Source organism: Eutrema salsugineum, unplaced genomic scaffold (assembly GCF_000478725.1).
Source record: "Eutrema salsugineum unplaced genomic scaffold, Eutsalg1_0 scaffold_14, whole genome shotgun sequence".
Classification (NCBI taxonomy): Eukaryota; Viridiplantae; Streptophyta; class Magnoliopsida; order Brassicales; family Brassicaceae; genus Eutrema; species Eutrema salsugineum.
Window position 1 is genome coordinate 423,619 of NW_006256877.1, and position 15,897 is coordinate 439,515.

General features: G+C 45.2%; 2 non-coding genes across 2 annotated transcripts; both read left to right on the forward strand.

Annotated features, from left to right (window-relative positions):
• The first annotated feature begins 6,309 nt into the window (after positions 1 to 6,309).
• LOC112088787 lies at positions 6,310 to 6,416 on the forward strand. The gene has a single exon (XR_002900723.1). It is a non-coding gene; the product is annotated as a small nucleolar RNA R71 (small nucleolar RNA).
• A 9,051-nt stretch (positions 6,417 to 15,467) lies between these two features.
• On the forward strand, positions 15,468 to 15,574 carry LOC112088625. Its single transcript, XR_002900571.1, has one exon. It is a non-coding gene; the product is annotated as a small nucleolar RNA R71 (small nucleolar RNA).
• The last annotated feature ends 323 nt before the right edge of the window (positions 15,575 to 15,897 follow it).

Consider the following 15,897-nt stretch of genomic DNA (forward strand, 5'->3'; position numbering starts at 1 on the left):
CACCCCTCACCATTGAAGAACATGGAAAGAGATGAGTTTCAACAGGGCGAAATACCTTGGGATTAAGATGCAACAAGTTCGAAATGCAATCAGGATGATGTTAACAACTCAAAAACGAGCTCAGAGCACTTTGAATCAACAATTTTGGTGGAGAAATGAGAGAGATATGGTGAAAACAATGGAGAGAAAAGTGAGAGATAGTTGCAAACTCGGGTTTGTAGTGAGGAAGAGAGAGTGTGGGGTAGGGTCAAGCCTCTGGACTGGTGGTCAATAGATCTATTTTGACCAGTCAAGGCTTTGACCCATCCTTTTCTCATTGACCGGCCTCCTTTCTCTCTTTTGTGCGTCCGGGAACTGTCGGGATCGAGCTGTGTGACCGTCTCGGTGTAGAACCGGAAGAAATTTCGTGCGGCCTGGTCATCCTCTGCTCTGACCCGCACAACCATCCCGCAGCTTTTGTTACTTAGGCATTCTGGCCGTTCTCTTCATGCTGCGGCCTGGTCATCCTCTGCTCTGACCCGCGCAACCATCCCGCAGCTTTTGTTACTTAGGCATTCTGGCCGTTCTCTTCATGCTGCGGCCTGGTCATCCTCTGCTCTGACCCGCGCAACCATCTCGGAGTAAATTCCGAGTCTTTCTGCGGCCTGGCCATCTTTCTTCTGACCCGCGCTCCTATCCCGCAGCTTCTGGGACTTAGGCATTTTGGGTTTCCCTTCTTTCTGTGCGGCCTGGCCATCGTTCTTCTGAGCCGCATAACCATCCCGCAGTAAATTCCGAACGATCGTGCGACTTAGACTCCTTGGGTTTCAGGCCGCAGCACCAGGTCGCACGGTTTAACACTTAGAACCCTCGGCCTTCTTCTTTTTGGTGCGGCTCAGCGTCTACGCTCCTAGGTCGCACGCCCAGGCCGGAGTAAATTCCGAATAGTCGTGCGGCCTAGCTCCCTCTCTTCTGACCCGCGCAACCATCCCGCAGTAAATGGGACTTAAACGTTTCGGGCCTTCTTCTTTCTGTGCGGCTCGGCCTTCCTCTTTCCAGGTCGCACGCCCAGGCCGGAGTAAATTCCGAACCTTGCTGCGGCCTGGGCTCTTCTCTTCTGACCCGCACTCCTAGGCCGCAGCTTTTGGGACTTAAACGTTTTTCTGGCCTTAAACACTTCTCTCAGCTCTCTCACATGCTTCTTTCCATTCATCACTGAGCTATGTCCTCCAAAGATCACTTAGTACCTGAGACCAACTCACAAAACCCATCAGAAAGTTCTAAAACATAAAAGAAAAGAGAAGAAATCAGAAGAACTATGTACAAAGATAAGCTTGGGGTGTCTCCCAAGAGCACTTTGTTTAAAGTCTCTAAGTTTGACTTTGAGAACCTGGTTAACAGGCTGGTGGATCAAGAAGAGGAACTGATGTAGCTTCCTCTTTCCCTTGTGAAACTAAGTAATGCTTGACTCTCTGTCCATTCACCACAAATTCCTGACCATTTTTTCCTTCCAAGACAATGGCACCATAAGGCCTCACTTCAAGAACTTTGAAAGGTCCAGACCACCTAGACTTAAGCTTTCCTGGAAACAACTTAAGTCTGGAGTTGAAAAGCAAGACCAAATCACCACACTTGAACTCTCTCTTTAAAATCTTTTGGTCATGCAGGACTTTGGTCTTCTCCTTATAGATCTTTGAGCTTTCAAAAGCCTCAAGCCTAATCTCCTCAAGCTCATGGAGTTGCATGATTCTTTTCTCCTGAGCTGTTTTGATATCAAAGTTTAGAAACTTCACAGCCCACATAGCTTTGTACTCCAACTCCACAGGAAGGTGGCAGCTCTTCCCATATAGCAGACTGAATGGTGATGTTCCAATTGGAGTTTTAAAGGCAGTCCTGTAAGCCCATAATGCATCATCCAGCCTTTTGCTCCAATCTTTTCTGGTTGAGCTGACAGTCCTTTCCAGAATGGCCTTGATTTGTCTATTAGATACCTCCACTTGGCCACTAGTTTGGGGATGATATGGAGTAGCTATCTTGTGTTTAACTCCATGCTTTCTCAATAAACCTTCCAGAGTCTTGTTCAAAAAGTGGGATCCTCCATCAGAAATGACAACCCTTGGAACTCCAAACCTTGGAAATATGATGCTCTTAAACAGCTTGACTACAACCTTGGAGTCATTGGTAGGGGAAGCAATGGCCTCAACCCATTTGGACACATAGTCCACAGCAACAAGTATGTATTGATTTCCAAAGGATGAAATAAAAGGTCCCATAAAGTCAATCCCCCAACAATCAAAGATCTCCACTTCTAGAATGGGGTTCTGAGGCATCTCACTTCTTTTAGATATATTTCCATGCCTCTGACAGGCATCACAAGCTGAAACCACCAATTGGGCATCTTTGAACATTGTAGGCCACCAGAACCCACTTTGAAGAACCTTTGCTACAGTTTTGAATGCCCCCATGTGACCTCCAAAAGCAGAACCATGACATTCCTGCAACACAGGTTGCATCTCCTCTTCAGCAAGACATCTTCTGTATAACTGATCCTTGTTCAGAACATAGAGGTAGGGCTCATCCCAATAGTATCTCTGGACATCTCTGAAGAATTTTTTTCTCTTGTAAGCATCCAATTCAGGGGGCTCCACCCCACATGCAAGATAGTTCACTATATCTGCAAACCAAGGCATCCTCCTTTCTTGAATGCTCTCTACTTCCTCAAACTCCAAGTATGAATGGAGCACCATCAGAGACTCTTCAGGCAAAGCATCATCTATGGGGACTTTTTCTTCAATCCTCAGCCTTGAGAGATGGTCTGCAGCACCATTCTCAATCCCCTTTTTATCAAGCACCTCCATATCAAACTCTTGGAGCAATAGAACCCATCTCAACAGCCTTGGTTTGGCATCTTTCTTGGTCATCAAGTACCTGAGGGCTGCATGATCAGTATACACAATGACCTTTGATCCCACCAGGTAGCTTCTGAACTTATCAAAGGCAAAAACTATTGCCAGCATTTCCTTTTCAGTTGTAGCATACTTCTCTTGGGCAGAGTCAAGTGTTCTACTGGCATAGTAGATCACATGCAACTTCTTGTCTTTCTTTTGTCCAAGTACTGCTCCAACAGCAAAGTCAGAAGCATCTGTCATGACCTCAAAAGGTAGGGACCAGTCTGGTGCCTGAACTATTGGTGCACTAACCAATGCCTCCTTGATCAACTTAAAGGCTTCTTCACATTCAACATCAAAGATGAAATCCACCTCCTTGCACAACAGTCTTGTTAAGGGCCTGGCAATCCTTGAGAAGTCCTTTATGAATCTTCTATAAAACCCTGCATGACCCAGGAAGCTCCTTATCCCTTTAACTGAAGTGGGGGTTTGCAGATTCACCATAACCTCCACCTTTGCCTTATCAACCTCAATGCCCTTTTCAGAGATCTTGTGCCCAAGAACTATCCCTTCTTGCACCATGAAATGACACTTCTCCCAGTTCAGCACCAAGCTGTGTTGCTCACATCTCTCCAACACCTGTGTCAAATTAGAGAGACAATCCGAGAAGGAGGAGCCATAGACACTAAAGTCATCCATGAACACCTCAACTTTCTCTTCAATAATGTCAGAGAAAATGTGCATCATACACCTTTGAAAAGTAGCCGGTGCATTACATAAACCGAAAGGCATTCTCCTATAAGCATAAGTGCCATAAGGGCATGTGAATGTTGTTTTCTCTTGATCTCTTGGATCTATGGGAATTTGGAAAAATCCAGAGTACCCATCGAGAAAACAAAAATAAGGATGATTAGCTAACCTTTCAAGCATTTGATCAATGAATGGTAAAGGAAAATGATCTTTTCTAGAAGCAGAATTCAATTTCCTATAGTCAATGCACATGCGGTGGCCAGTTATGGTTCTTTGAGCTATGAGTTCATCCTTATCGTTTTTCACCACTGTGATCCCACCTTTCTTGGGCACAACATGAACAGGAGATACCCATCTTGAGTCAGAGATTGGGTAAATTATCCCTGCCTCAAGAAGCTTTAGTATCTCCTTCTTAACCACTTCCCTAAGGTTGGGGTTAAGTCTACGTTGGTGCTCAATAGAGGACATAGATTGGTCCTCTAGGTGGATCCTATGGGTGCAGATGTCAGGAGAGATCCCTCTAATATCAGTCAAAGAATACCCTATGGCTCTCCTGAACTTTCTTATTTCATTCAGCAATGCACTCTCTTGGTCCTCTAATAGGCTATCATTGATGATGACAGGATATGTGGAGTTTAGTCCTAAGAAAGCATACCTGAGCCCTGTTGGTAGAGGTTTGAGCTCAACAGAGGGTGCATCAGCCTCATTCCAGTCCTGGTCCAAGCTGCTTTGGCTGGTGACTGATTCTTGGATTGCAAAAACCTCAGTGCCATTCTGTTCCAGCTCCACAAACCTTGTTTCAGGACCCAGCTCTCTTGCATTGTCCAGATACAGCTTATACCCTTCACTTGCTTCAGCCAAGAGCCCATTGTCTCCTTGTTCTTGAGTCAGAGTAGCTTGAAGAGGATCCTCTGTGTTCAGCTCCTCAAGCAACTCATCAGCCAACTGATCCATTGTCTCTACATAGAAACATTGACCTTCAATGGTGGGCTTCTTCATCATCTCATTCACATCAAACTTGAGCTTTTCAGACCCAAGTTGAAGCTCTATTATCCCACCTCTCACATCAATAATAGCTCCTGCAGTGGCTAAGAATGGTCTGCCCAAGATAAGAGGATCTACTGGCTCTTCATCCATCTCCAGCACAACAAAATCTGTTGGAACCTCAAAACCACCTATCTTGACAGGTAGATCTTCCAACATACCAACAGGCAATCTAACTGATCTATCTGCAAGGATAAGAGAAATCTTTGAAGGTTTGAAAACTCTAAAGCCCAGCTTCTGTGCTATGGAGAATGGCATCAAGCTGACTGATGCTCCTAAATCACAAAGACATCCAGAGAATAGAAGAGGTCCAATGGCACAGGGGAGTGTGAAGCTCCCTGGATCAGTTAACTTCCTTGGAATGGACTTCCTCTGAATGATAGCACTGCATTCATGACTTAGTACTACCATGCCTTGAAGCTCTTTTGTCTTGTTCAGAATAGCATCCTTCAAAAACTTCCCCATCTTTGGCATCATTAAGAATGCATCAATGAGAGGCATTGTGAGTGGTGTCTCTTTGAGTGCCTTCTCAAATACAGCTCTTGCCTTGTCCACTAGTTGCTTCTTAAATCTCCCTGGAAATGGGAGCTTGGGTTGGTATGGAGGTGGTGGCACATACTTCTTCTCTGGTTCTGGTTCCTTTGCTACCTCTTTACCCTTTTCTGACCTTGGTTTCTCAGCAACTTGATCATCCTTTAAGGCTGCCTCCCCCTCAGGTTGATCATTGTCCTCAATGATCACATTGTTGTTCTCAATACCAGTTAACTCCTTGCCACTCCTCAGTGTTATGGCCTTGGCATATTCCTTGGGGTTGGGTTCTGGTTTTCCAGGTAGGTGACCTTGGTTCCTTGAGCTTGATGCCTGGTTTTGCTTCAGTTCCTTGATTTCCTGCTGCATAGTCTGTTGACCCTGAAGTAGTTGTTGCAGAATACCAACCATATCTGTACCCATCTGTGGCTGCTGTTGAACCATTGGTGGCTGAAACTGTTGTTGAACCGGCGCCTGCTGTTGGAACTGTGGTGGACCAAACCCTGGTGGTGCCTTTGGCTGCTGTGAAGTGTAACCAGTGCCCTGAAATGGTTGCTGTTGCTGACCAAAACTCTGATTCTGACCAAATTGATTCTTGGGTTGGAATGACCCTTGAAAGTTGTGCTTGGGAACAAAGTTCTTTGGAGCTTGATAATTGGGATAGACCTGGTCTTGTGGGTTAGCTACATTGGTGTTCCTGTAAGAGAGGTTTGGATTGGCATTACCATACTGATATCTTTGGAACCTCTGATTCCCAATGTAGTTGAGCTCCTCTTGGGTAAGACCTTCTTCACTTATGTTCTCAAAAATTTGAGAAGGTTCCTCATACTCTCCAACAAAATGCATTGGCTTCTGAGTGGTGAATTTCAGCTTGTCCAATTCACTCCTCAACTCCTTAACTTCTCTGGTGAGCCTCTGTTCTGAGCTTGAACCTTCAGACCTATTTGATCTGTCATAGTCTTCACCATAAGTATCATTGCTCAATGCTAAGTTCTCCACTAGCTCTAAAGCAGCATGAATCTCTTTACCCAGAAAGTTCCCATTGGAAGCAGTATCCAGCTGGTTTCTAATCTTGGGAAGAGCTCCCCTATACAGTGTGCTGAGAAGAGAAGCCTCACTAAACCCATGGTGTGGGCATTGGTTTGTGTAGCTCCTGAATCTCTCATATGCTTCACCAAAACTTTCATTGCTGTGCTGAGTGAAGCTAGAGATTTGGTTTCTCAGTTTTGCAGTTCTTGAGGTGGAGAAGAACTTAGATAAGAAGGCTTGCTTGCATTGCTCCCAGGTTTGAATGGAGCCTCTTGGAAGATTCTTCTCCCATTGATGAGCTTTGTCACCAAGACTGAATGGGAATAGTCTTAGCTTAAAGCTGTCTTCTGAAACTCCATTAATCTTGGTCAGATCACACACCTTATCAAACTGGTCCAAGTGTTCCAAGGGATCTTCCATTGCTAACCCATGGAACTTTGAGTTCTGGACCATATTCAGCAATGATGCTTTCACTTCAAAGTTGTTGTTCTGCACAGGTGGTGCCTGAATACCAGCCCCATACTGATGAGCATTGGCCCTGTCATTCTCGCCAACATATATTTGGGGTTGCTCATATCTTCTTTGTTGTGGTTGGAAAGGGTGGGGTTGGTGGTGCACCTGGTGTCTTTGTTGAACATTGGCCTGATGCCTCTGTTGATGAGCCTGAGCTTGTCCCTGGTGGACATAGGCTTGTTGGTGGTGCACCTGTTCCTGCTGAACATTGCCCTGGTGAAACCCCTGACCAACTCCAATACCAGCTCCCTGACCTTGAGCTTGTTGCTCCTGAACTGGTTGTTCCATATCTACCACGTGATCTGCTTGGTCTGCCATCTCAGTCTGATCAAGTTGTCTACCACGTCTGTCTCTTCTCCTCCTTGGTACCAGAAGGTTGATGTTATCGTTTAGAGGAAAAGGAGGACCGCAGCTTCTTGATCTGGACCTGGTGTTCATACACCTGAAATCACAAACAGAACTTGAAAGGAATCAGTAAAAACAAGAAAGTAAGCACTTGATCTCAAGAACAGATCAGAGCTTAATGCTAATCAAACCACAATTTGGCAACGGCGCCAATTGATAGATAAGACTTTTAAGGGTCTCAGGGCTATCAATCCCCTTGTCAATGTAGTACAAAGAGGTTTATCAATCCAGATGTGGTGTTAGACACTAAGCTATATGATCAAGTTCTTAATTCAAGCAAACAAGAATAGGTTTTGATTAATCTAGAGACAACTATAAACATAAACAGGTTTAAAGACAAATGACAATGACAAATGATGTGAATATGATATGATGGAGGCATGAGATTCTAGACATGATAGTTGGTTAGGGTGCCTTGGTGTTAAACTAGAAATGCTAATGACAATGATGAGACATGATTCAAATGGTTAAGAACTCTAATCTAGGTTAATCCTCTCATGAAGGTATTAACCCCTATACTAATCCATTTTCAAACCAAATTCCCATTTGTGAAACATGAATCAATATGCATTAACAAACAGCTCTTAATGATCATTCAAGCATTTAACAAATCATTCCCATGATGAAAAATTACTTAAACCTCTAACACAACTCTTTCAGGAATTTCATCAAACACTTTTGGTGCATGAAATTCCCAGAATCTAGATCTCAAGTGATTATCAAGGATTTAGCATAGAGAACAGCTGTTTAGAGAGATGAATCAATGAATCTAGCCCTAAGCACTCCTAATCTAACACTTTAGCACCCTAACCTACACATCTAGAACCTCATTAAGGTGACTACTCACTAATCATACTAATCTCTCTTAAACTTTTGCAAGTTGAGTAGATTAGCATGATTAATGATGAGAAATGGAGATGGAGATGATAGATTCAAAAGAAAACAGCTTTAAACACCCAGATCTCCTTAAACTCTCTTGATTAAACACTCAAATAAAGATATTTCTCTTCTTAATGGAGTCTTTTCACCAAAAAGGCAAGAGACAAAGGGAATAAAACTTAGTTCTCCCCCAAAAAACCCTAAAAAGTATTTATACCTTCTTAAAAACGAACCGGGTCAGCCCGGAACAAACCGGGTCCTGACCCGGCTTTAATGGATAAAGTGGGAAAAGCTGCGGGTCGGTTCAGTATGTCCCAGGCCGCACACCTAAGTCGCAGTAGATGAAGACTTGTCTTGTGAGGCTTGAATCGCCTTGTCGGAGCCGCACAACCATCTTGGAGTAAATTCCGAGTGTTTCTGCGGCATGGTCTCCTTCCTCTCCAACTCGCAGGGCTGAGCCGGTTTCTGGGGGATGTAGAAACTGTGCGGGTTGGTCTCTATTGCACTTAGGTCGCAGGCTCAAGTCGGAGTGAATTCCGAGTGATCGTGCGGCATAGATCCAGGCGCGGATGACTCGCATGCCTAAGTCGCACGATTGTGGACTTAGCATTTCTCTTGCTCGGGAGCTCCAGACCTCTTCCAGTGATAGTTTACCCGCACATTTCAACTCGCAGCATCAGCATTCAGGCGTTCATCTTCAGGCCTGCGGGTTAACCAAGTCGCAAGACCATCTCGCAGCATCCAGAGCAGCTTAGATCACTTCGCATTCCGGAGAGTGTAACTCCTGTGATACTTGTCCGAATTGAATGATTTCGGTTGCAGAAGACAGAGGACTCATTTATCTCCAACTTTTGTGAAGGAAGTTTCAGTGCTTGGGAGGTGGAAGGCTTCCTGGAGGGCACATCTTTGCAGTGCATGTATACGACCAGAGAGAGGCGTCTAGACATGTGTCCATTCCGGAGGCCGTATCTTCCTGCTCATAGATCCGAATTGAATGCTCTTGGACGTTCTGGAAAGAAGACTCAAATGTCTCTGATTCTCATGAAGGACCCGGAAGCTGAATCGGCCTGGAAGTGCACCGTCCTTCGCATCCTTCAGAACTGATCTGCTCGGTCCGGAATACCTGCGAGACAGGGGTTTCTTCCGACGAGCTTATCTCTCTGCTCACGCGTCCGAATTCTACGATTCCAATTGCTATGAGACCGTGCTTCAATGCTCTCCAACTTCTATGAAGGACCCGCCATCTGAATCGGACCGGAAGGCTCCCCGGACAGGTGATTTCTGAGACTCGTTCGCACCCGGAGATTTTGGCCGATATACTTAATTCGCGGTACGTGAAAATGGCCGGTAAAGCTTCCCGCGGTACATGAAAATGGCCGGTAAAACCTTCCTGGCCAGCGAGAATGGCCGATAACCTCCATAGACTCAAGTTTTCCACTTTTTCAAGCTCTGCTCACCATTCCACCTCCTGGATTCATCTTTTCAGCTCCATAATCACCTGATAGACACTCAAAACATGCAAAGACTCATTGGGACCTAATGCATCTCCTAAGTTCTAAAACAAACCCTAAGGACCTAAAATACATGAAATAAAACATGATTTGGAATGATTTATGCAACCTAAATGATGCAAATTATGAACATATCATAGTACTTAGGGTATCGATCCACAGAGACTTAGTTGTTTCAGTACGAGAGAAAGAGGTTGTATGCAATGGGAGTTCACATTTTCTTTTTGAGAGAAGTGATCACAATGAGAATTCAAGTTCATGCTCAATTATGCAATGCAAAGCCATACTCAGATATATGTCAACTCAGCTCTTTAAGATGCAAATACCTTTGGGAATGCAAGATTTAAGCTGAACGAGATACTTATGCAGAGTAGACAACACCCTAAAGAGTCTAGAGCGCTTGGAATCACGCAAAATGAACGAGAAATGAGTGAGTTGTGTTCGTGAAATGCAGAGAAAAGAGTCTAGAGGGCAAACTCTGCGTTTTGGCCAAGTATGGAGGTCGGTTTGGGCTGGAGCGCGCTTTCCAGCTGGCATTTGGACTGTTGTTGGACTGGTATCCCCTTCTGCTCCAGCTCCAGCTGTTGACCGCGCCAAAAACTACGTTGACTGAGTGTTTAAATTCAAAATGCCGCGCAACCCTTCAAATGGACGCGGTATGGGGATGACGTGGGCTGTACGGACCAAGCCATATTTTCTCGTGTTACTCTGAGCTGCCTCGACTTGTTCCACCCCGAGGGTACCAAGCCGAGTTGTCTGAGCCCATGCCAACGAGTAAATCCCCATAGCTTTCACGTCTTTTCTTTGGACCTCGCAAAGCCACTTCTTCGTCCTAAGTGTTTCATGTGTTCTTGCTTTTGATCATTTCTTGAAACCGAGTGCCTCGGCACGCTCCACCACGAGGGCATCATGCCGAGGTCGCTTGTTTTTAGCAAAGAACACGTGAGGCTTGGGGGTTTAAACAGGCTGGCCTTGGTGTAAACTGGTCGCGGCCTCGGATCAAGGTTTTTGACCCTTTTAAGTGAACATCGCCCCTCGGTATACTTATACCGAGGTGTTTACACCGTGAGCCTCCCCCACACTTAGTTATTTTACCATAGCACTTCTCAGACACGACCATGATGAAATTAAGTCGAGGAATCTAGCTGAGGTTCTCAAGTTTTCACTCGGTAAAAGATGACCATGGTATGAATATACCGAGGGTCGATACCGAGGCTATGTATGCTCTTTGACTTAATTCATCAGGCCGTGTATTTTTCAAGCTTTCTCTCACTTTCACCCTCGAGGTTTACTGTCTAACTCCTTAAACACTTAACAACCCTTCAAACAGCTTCAAATAAAAAGAAAAAGAAGATGAAAAACGAAATATGTACATGGATAAGCTTGGGGTGTCTCCCAAGAGCACTTTGTTTAACGTCACTAAGTTTGACTTTTCATACCTTTTCAGGCTGATCCCGGTTCAAGTAGAGGAACTGAGGTAGCTCCCTCCCTTGTTTCTGATGCCAAGTAATGCTTTACCCTCTGGCCGTTTACCACAAAGCCTTGTCCATCTTTTCCTTTCAAAACCACGGCTCCATAGGGTCTCACTTCAAGAATCGTGAACGGACCGGACCACCTAGACCTCAGCTTCCCAGGGAACAGCTTGAGTCTTGAGTTAAACAACAGAACTTGGTCCCCTTCTTTGAACTCTCTCTTGTGTATCTTCTTGTCATGGAGCGCCTTGGTTCTTTCTTTGTAGATCTTAGAGCTCTCGAAAGCATCTAACCAGATCTCCTCAAGCTCATGAAGCTGTAAAACCCTCTTTTCTTGTGCGGTCTTGATGTCAAAGTTCAGAAGTTTCACTGCCCACAAGGCCTTGTATTCCAACTCAACCGGTAGATGACAGCTTTTCCCATAGAGCAAGTTAAATGGTGAAGTCCCAATGGGGGTCTTGTAGGCGGTTCTGTAAGCCCACAGGGCATCGTCAAGTTTCTTGCTCCAATCCTTCCTGGATGAGTTCACGGTCCTCTCCAAAATGGCCTTTATCTGACGGTTGGAAACCTCCACTTGGCCGCTGGTTTGCGGATGATAAAGAGTGGCCACCTTGTGCTTTACTCCGTGCATCTTCAAAAGACTCTCAAGAGTCTTGTTGATGAAATGGCTTCCCCCATCACTGATGACTACTCTTGGTACTCTAAACCGTGGGAAGATGATACTCTTGAAGAGTTTTACCACCACTTTTGAATCGTTGGTCGGAGATGCAACCGCTTCAACCCATTTACTCACATAATCCACTGCTACAAGGATATATTGATTCCCATATGAGCTTACAAAGGGACCCATGAATTCAATGCCCCAACAGTCGAAGACTTCTACTCCAAAGATTGGGTTTTGGGGCATTTCATTCCTTTTGGATATGTTTACGTGCCTTTGACAAGCTTCACACCTCGAGACCACTTCCTGGGCGTCTTTGAACATGGTCGGCCACCAGAAACCGCTCTGTAGAACCTTGGCAACTGTCTTGAACGCACCTAAATGACCACCATACGATGAGCCGTGGCATTCTTGTAGCACTGGATGGATCTCTTCTTCGGCCAAGCATCACCTATAGAGATGGTCCTTGTTAAGCACGTAAAGATACGGCTCATCCCAATGATACCTCATCACATCTCTAAAGAACTTCTTCCTCTGATAAGTATCAAGATCTGGTGGCTCTAATCCGCAAGCCAAGTAGTTCACAAGATCCGCGAACCATGGAAGGCTTCTTTCCTTGTTCGTTTTGGCTTCCTCCATCTCTAAGTAAGACCGGACTAACATGAGATGTTCCTCTGGTAAAGCATCATCTATTGGGACCTGTTCTTCAATCCTCAGCCTTGAGAGGTGATCTGCGGCTCCATTTTCAATGCCCTTCTTATCAAGTATCTCCATGTCAAATTCTTGGAGTAATAAGACCCATCTCAAAAGCCTCGGCTTAGCGTCCTTCTTAGACATCAGGTACCTCAAGGCCGCGTGATCTGTGTAAACTGTGACCTTTGATCCCACTAGATAACTCCTGAATTTGTCAAATGCAAACACAATGGCAAGCATTTCCTTCTCGGTGGTGGCATACTTTTCTTGAGCCGAGTCCAAAGTGCGGCTGGCATAGTAGATCACATGGAGCTTCTTATCTTTCTTCTGTCCCAAGACAGCTCCTACATCATAATCAGATGCATCGGTCATCACTTCAAATGGTAAAGACCAATCAGGGGCTTGTACAATCGGTGCACTGATCAAAGCCTCCTTGATTCTCTTGAATGCTTCCTCACATTCTTCATCAAAGTTGAAATCCACTTCTTTGCACAATAACCTGGTCAAAGGCCTGGCTATCTTGGAGAAATCCTTGATGAACCGTCTATAGAACCCAGCGTGGCCAAGGAAGCTTCTTATTCCTTTCACAGAATTCGGGGCTTGTAAGTTCACCATCACCTCGATCTTGGCCTTATCCACCTCGATGCCTTTCTCTGATACCTTGTGTCCCAAGACAATGCCTTCTTGGACCATGAAATGACACTTTTCCCAGTTTAAGACAAGCCTATGCTCCTCACATCGCTTGAGAACCTGAGAAAGATTAGCAAGACATTCGGAGAAAGAGGAGCCGTATACGGAGAAGTCATCCATAAACACCTCAACTTTCTCTTCAATTAGATCAGAGAAAATGTGCATCATACATCTTTGAAAAGTGGCCGGTGCATTACACAAACCGAATGGCATTCTTCTATAAGCATAAGTGCCATAAGGGCAGGTGAATGTCGTTTTCTCTTGATCTCGGGGGTCTATAGGTATTTGAAAGAACCCCGAGTATCCATCGAGAAAACAAAAATAAGGGTGATTAGCTAACCGTTCAAGCATTTGATCAATGAATGGTAAAGGAAAATGATCTTTTCTTGATGCAGAATTCAATTTCCTATAGTCAATGCACATGCGATGGCCGGTTATAGTTCTTTGGGCTATGAGTTCATCCTTATCGTTTTTCACCACCGTGATTCCACCTTTCTTGGGCACACCGTGTACAGGAGATACCCATCGAGAGTCATAGATTGGATAAATTATACCTGCCTCAAGGAGCTTTAGTATCTCCTTCTTAACCACCTCCTTGAGGTTCGGGTTAAGTCGACGTTGATGCTCAATAGAGGACATGGCTTGGTCCTCTAGGTGGATCCTGTGGGTGCATATATCAGGAGAGATTCCTCTAATGTCAGCCAAGGAATACCCTATGGCTCTCCTGAATTTCCTTATTTCATTAAGCAATGCACGTTCTTCATGTTCAAGCAAGCTATCGTTTATGATCACAGGAAAAGTAGAGTTCAGACCTAAGAACGCATATCTGAGCCCTGTTGGTAGAGGCTTGAGCTCAACAGGGGATGCGTCTGCCTCATTCCAATCGGCATCAAAGTTGCATTGGCCTGGAACAGCTTCCTCGGCCTTTGCTTCGTTCTCGTGCGGTTTACCATCGGCCTCGGTATGAGTTGTCACGGCCATGATATCCCGAGGTGTCTCTTCTGTTTCCGTGGATCCCTCGCTGTCTAGGATGTCGAGGCTGCTCGTGTGGAGCTCCAGGTGACCTAAAGCACACGGCAAAGTGAAGCTGCCCGGATCGGATAGCTTCCTTGGTATAGATCTTCTTTGTATTATGGCACTGCACTCATGGCTCAGTATCACCATACCCTGGAGCTCCTTTGTCTTGTTGAGGATTGCGTCCTTTAGAAACTTCCCAAGCTGGGGTATAGCTAAGAAAGCATCTATAATGGGTAAGGTGAGTTGCGTGTTCTCCAAATGTTTCTCAAAGACCGCCTTGGCCTTGTCTAGGATTTTCTTTTTGAAACGCCCTGGGAACGGTATCTTGGGTTGATAAGGTGGTGGTGGAACATAGGGCTTTTCAAGCTCAGTTGTCTTTTCCACCTCTTTTCCTTTGTCCTTGATCGGTTCCTTCTCTAAGACCGCTTCTTTACACGCATCGTCTGAGGCTGCCTCCCCCTCTAATTGCTCATTGGCCTCAATGAGCTTTGTCTTAGGCGTTGGAGTTTGTAATTCCTTACCACTCCTCAATGTGATGGCGTTCACATACTCTTTAGGGTTCGGCTCCGGTTTACCTGGTAAAGCCGGGCTTCTTGATGATGTAGAAGCTTGATTCTTCTTAAGCTCTCTGATATCTTGCTGCATTGTCGCGTGCTGGCTCTCAACCCTTTGCTGGCCCTGTAACAGTTGCTGTAGTATCCCACAGACGTCGTTCCCCATTTGATTCTGACCTGTTCCCTGAATCTGTTGTTGATTACCCATCTGCTGCGGATGGAACCCTGGTGGAAACTTGTGTTGCTGCGGTTGGTTGTTGAAGGTGTTACTCTGAGCCGCTCGATTCTGCTGAGTGTAGTCGTGCTGTTGCCCACTGAACTGTTGCTTGGGCTGGAAGGTATTCTGAAAAGGAGCCTTTTGAGCATAGCTTTGTTGTTGTTGTTGAGCAGGGTACACTTGGTCTTGAGGGTTAGCTACATTCGGGTTTCTGTATGAGAGGTTTGGGTTACTGTTGTAGTTGTTAAACCGCTTATACCTCTGCTGATTCCCTATGTAATTCAGCTCCTCTTGTGGTAGACCATCTTCATTAACATTGTCAAAACTTGGCCCTTGCTCATCAAACTCGCCTACAAAGTGTATTGGCTTTTGAGTCGCCATCAAAACCTTGTCAAGCTTACTCTGAAGCTCTCTTATATCCTTTTTCATGCGCTGTTCATCACTAGATCCCTCTGTACGGTTTGCTCTATCAAAGTCCTCTCCATACGTGTCATTTGACATGGCTAGCTTCTCAACTAGTTCCATTGCCGCAGTGATCTCTTTTCCAAGAAAATTCCCATTTGAAGCTGTATCGAGTTGGTTTCTGATCTTGGGGAGTGCACCTCGGTATAAAGTACTCAAGAGGGATGCCTCTGAGAAGCCGTGGTGTGGGCATTGGTTAGTGTAGCTTCTAAACCGTTCCCAAGCTTCACTAAAGCTCTCGTTATTGTGCTGCGTGAAACTTGAGATCTGATTCCTGAGCTTAGCCTTGCGTGATGTGGAAAAGAACTTTGATAAGAACGCCAGTTTACACTGCTCCCAGGTTTGTATAGAACCCCTCGGTATATTCTTTTCCCACTGGTGTGCTTTATCACCGAGGCTGAAAGGGAACAAGCGTAGCTTGAAGCTATCTACGGAGACGCCATTTATCTTGGTTAAGTCGCAAACCCGATCAAATTGATCTAGATGCTCGAGAGGGTCTTCTCCAGCCAGACCGTGGAACTTTGAGTTTTGCACCATATTGAGCAGGGAAACTTTAACTTCAAAGTTGTTGTTTTGAACTGGTGGAGCTTGAATTCCAGCTCGGT